Raw genomic sequence first — 4,699 nt, forward strand, 5'->3', positions numbered from 1 at the left:
CCCCGCCGGCGCCGCCCGGAAGTGCGGGGGCGGGGCCGGACGTAGGGCGGGGCCCGGAGCGGGGGCGGGGCCGTCCGGGCTGGGGGTTGGGCCGGGCGGGGGAGTGGGGCGGGCGTCGGGGCCGGCCGGCCGCGGGGGCGGGGCGAACGTGGAGCCAGGCAGGGCGCGGGGCCGGCGGGGGGCGGGGCCGGTGGAGGCGGGGCATAAGTGGGGGCGTGGTCGGGCTGCAACGTGGGGGCGGGGCCCAACATGCGGGCGGGCAAAGGTAAAACGTGGGGCGTGTAAATGAGCGGGAGCGGAGCGGGGCAAGGGGCGGGGCCCGAGTGTGGCTGAGCGTGAGGCTGGCCTGCAGGGGCGGAACCAGGGGCCTGCACTCCGGAGAGCTGAGAGCTGAGGCAGAGGCGTCACCAGGGCGGGATCATCTGCCTCCAAGCAGGCCGGGTCCACACAGGTCCACACAGAAGCTCCCCTTTGCACCTGGCCCGTGAGTCCCCTTTGCCCAGCCGTCCTGGGCACAAAGGGCATCTGGGTGTCCAAATCCCAAACCTGGCACCTCTCCCCTCCCGTCACCATGCTGCTGGTGGCAGATGGGCACCAGATATTGGTCAATAAGGATTCGCCTGTCATCAAGCGGCCCCTGGGGAAATGCCCCCTGCAGCACCCAGGACAACTTTCTCTGTTCTGCAGAGGGACTGGCTCACCCCCTGTCCTGGACTCCCCACCACTCACAGAGCCTCCAAGCCTGTCCCTCCCCACTTCATGTTTCCACAGCACCGAGTCCAAGTCTCCTGGGCCTCCTGTAATCACCACCTCATCTTCCCCATCTTCCCCGTGCCCTCACCAACTATTCTTTTTCCTAACCCCAGGTGAGGGCAAAAAAGGTCCTGCTGGCCACTCCCCAGTGGCACCTATAGGGGGCTGGGATCAGCCTCAGGAAGAATGGGGCGCAGGCACAGAGGACGCCACCCCTCTCAGGACGCAGCACATATGCCATGCCCAGAGTATGCCGGACACCCTGCTGGACAGGGCCTCAGTGGCCTCCTCTCTCCCAGACACTCCCCCAGGCTTGCCTTGGTTCTGCAGAGCTGCGGCCAGGCCAGGCCAGGCTTCTGAGGGCGTGTCCAGGTCCATCCTCCTCCTGGTCCTTGGAGTCTCTGACTCTTTAGGGTCCCTGCCCTGCAAAACAAGAAGGGAATCAGGAAGCCTGAAGGAACACAGCAACCCTCAGGCCAGGAGGGAGGGCAGACTGAAGAGGCCGGCCAGGAGGGCGGCATGAGACTCTAGGTAAGGCGCTTGGGCATAGTCAGGGCCAAAGAGTGTCCCTCTGCACAGGCAGTCCTCTGGCACAGCCACGCAGCTACTCATTCCACGGGTCACACTCCATAGCCCTGTCCCTGGAACAGAGGCTGCAGGTCTGAGGTGGCTACAGGCATTAAGTGAAGAATATGTTGATTCAGGCTTCCAGCAGCCCAGCTTTAGAGCTGAAATAAGGTTTTATTCTGCAACTATAATGTCAAGGGCAGACTTTGGAGTGAGTGAGCTTGAACACTCTGCTCGTGCCAATCCACTGGGCTAAAGAGGATGCCTCCAGGTTGTGCATGGAGGCATCCTGTCTGGGCTCCCTGCCATGTCCATCAGGCATGGCCAGTTGGTTTGACACAATGGAAACCAGCCACAGTGGGCCACTGCACAGACAGGAGGTATGGGGGGGAGGGAGGACCATAAGGTGAGCTGGTTTGGGGTTCAGGAGGGAGATGGGTCCCTCACATCTGAGAGGCATAGGCAGAGTGAGGTCATAGCAGTCTCAGAGGCCTTGATTTGTCCAGCTTCTGTCTTCACAGCTGCCTGTCCCTGGGTACCACATGGTTCCACTGTCTCCAGGCTCAGGGGAGGAGGAGCCATGCCATGCCTCAGCACATGGCCAGAAGGGAGGCAGTGAGAGGACACCACAGCAGAAATTCCATGGGGTGTGAGACAAGGACAGGGTTTCATGCACATGCACGGGGCATCCCTGTGTGCACAGAGCACCTGTCCATGAAGGCAGAAGGCAGAAGAGACCCCCTGACCTGTGGGTGTGCGGGACAGTCTTGAACGCCAGGCTCAAATGAGCCCCATGCTCCCCTGCCCTTGTGTGGAAAGCTGCTCCCACAGGGACAGTTCTATCCCAAGCCCAGCCACGACTGTCCTAACCTTGTCTCCCCACTCCACCCCACCCTGGTCAGTGAAGTGTCAGGGTGTGCTGTGACCACTCGGACCAGTGAGAAGTATCCCACCCTGGCTCTGAGACCGACACTGGGCCTCAGCTTCCAGGGCTGGCCTTCAAGGTATAAGGGAGCTGGGGGTGCTGTGGGGCCCTGGACAGATGTGAGAACAGCCACCCTACCCCAGCTCTCTTGCCCCCCGCAGCTCAGCACCCAAACCTGCCCTAGGCAGAGGCCCAGGAGAGATCTAATAAGATGACACCAAGCTGATGAAGCAGGCAAGAAGCCTCACTGAGAGGGTGGGGGACAAGACTGGCTTTGTCTGCAGCCTACTTCAGCCCCTGAGTGCAAGACTTACCCGTGTCCCTCTCAAAGCTCCTGACACTGCCTTGGTCCCATGCGTCTGTTCACCCCACACTCAACTAGTGCCAGGCCTACAAGGGGCACTAGCTGAAACGGTCCCTGCCAGGGGCCAGGAGATGCTCAACAGGCTGAATGCGGCTTCACATGAGGAGGCCCAGGCAGGTCCTCAGCACTGAGCACCAGGCCAGAGAGAGCCCCTGAGCACACTTTATGTGACCCCAGAGCAACAGCAGAGCCCTCTACTCTCGGAAAGTCAGGCTTCCAACCCAGCTGACTTTGCCACTCAGTGGACACTCAGCTCCAGAGGCCATGGTGAATCGGAGGGCAGCCACAGAGACCCAGGGCAGCACCTGGCACCACACCCCATCCAGCACCTCACCTGTCCTGAGAGGGATGTCAGGTAGAAGCAACACAGTGAGGACCCTTCCATGGCACTGTCTTTTTCTCAGAGACAGCTCCTGGGTCACACTTGCTCAGGGCGAGAGAGGGCACTGAGGAGGGTGTTGGGAGAGCAGCTGCCCCACCCAGCATTTCCCCGGCCTCGAGCCTCTCCCCCAGTCCGGCCACTGAGCCTAGAGCTGGGCTAGAGATTCTGCTCCGCCAGGCAGGGATCAAGCACAGCCAGTGAAGGCCCAGGGTCCTGCCTGGAAGCCTGAGGGGGAGTCAAGCCTCCCTGCACCTCCCAGGTGGCCTTGCCTAGCTTCCACTCTGACCTTGGGCTTCAGGCCAGGACTAGGTCCCCTTGGAGTCTTGTTTATGCTGGTTCCACCCTGGCTGTCTCAGTCCCAACAGCCTCTCCTGGAGCAGCTGCTCCCACTTCCCCACAAGCCAACCCTTCTCCTTTCGCCTATTGCATCCCAAAGACACCAAACAGGTGCAGGGCCCCGGGAGCTGAAACACCGGCTAGGCAAGGGGGACAAGGCAAGCCAGCTGCCCTCACCAGGACCAGGACCACATGTGACCCTCACTGAGCTGTCTGGATGCCTCCCCCAGGAGCTCCTGGCCTTGATCAGCCGTGTGTGATTATATATGCTCCTGGCCCTTTGTCCTGCAGAGTCTGTCATGGCAAACAAAAAAAAGTCCACTGGATTAGCCACAGTGGATTAAAAGATTTTCTTCTCAGGAGTTTACTAATAACCTAACAATCATGTCAATGGAGTTTTGAACCTCCAGGACGCATTCACAGGCCATCTGGGCACTTGAGGCCTCACAGAGAGCAGAATGGCATTAGTGACAATAAGCGGCCCCAGCCGTCTCTGCAGTGCCTGGGCCATGGTCTCAGCTCCTGCCACGCACGTCCAGGTCAAACTGAGCAGAGGACCAGATTCCAGGAGAGAAGATGGAGGCTTAGGCCAAGGGACAAGGTGCATCCAGGAAGGTCTCCCAGAGACCGGATGCACGGCCAGGTCCAGGCCCAGCCACAGCTACAATGGGCGAAAGCAGCATGGAGGGTGGTTATGGTGGCAGGAGACATGCCAGGCTCCACCTTGCCATGGCACCCAGCTGCCTCCAGTTGTTCTTCACCCTGTGGAGCACATTCACGTGTGCGTGCGCGCGTGCACTCTCACACACACACACACACACACACACACATGCATGTCCCCTTTGATCTCCAAAGAACACACCACACCTAAGCTTTTAGGCACAGCAGCCTCTGAAGTCCCAGCCGGCAGGACCTCGCGTTCTGATCCGTCCTGGGCCGGCCACTCCCCGCATACACAGATAATCTTCTCTGCACTCGGCTTCGCTTTTTTCTTCTCGAAAAACATGGTCCTTAAACTGCACTGACCGGACATGGCTTACTGCCTGGCCCGAGAGAAGGGTGGCCGGCTGGGGGTCTTTGATGCCGCCTCGATGCGAAATCTGACATGAAAGGCGGCGGCGGCGGCAGCTTTCGGGACCACTGTGCGGTGGGCTTCATCCTGCCCTGTGCAGTCTCATTTCTCTTCCCAGGAACCTGCCTGGGTCATTTGGGAAGAGGCCCCTGGGCCAGGGTGCATATGTATGTGCAAGGGAGAAGGGCAGGGTGAGCCCAGGGCAGGGCCTTGGCCAAAGAACAATGGCAACAGGGAGCATGCCTGCCTGTGTGCCTGTCCGCCCGTGCACCCACCCTCTTCCTGGCTTACCTCACCTGC

This window comes from Sorex fumeus, unplaced genomic scaffold (assembly GCF_029834395.1).
Source record: "Sorex fumeus unplaced genomic scaffold, SorFum_2.1 ptg000110l, whole genome shotgun sequence".
NCBI lineage: Eukaryota > Metazoa > Chordata > Mammalia > Eulipotyphla > Soricidae > Sorex > Sorex fumeus.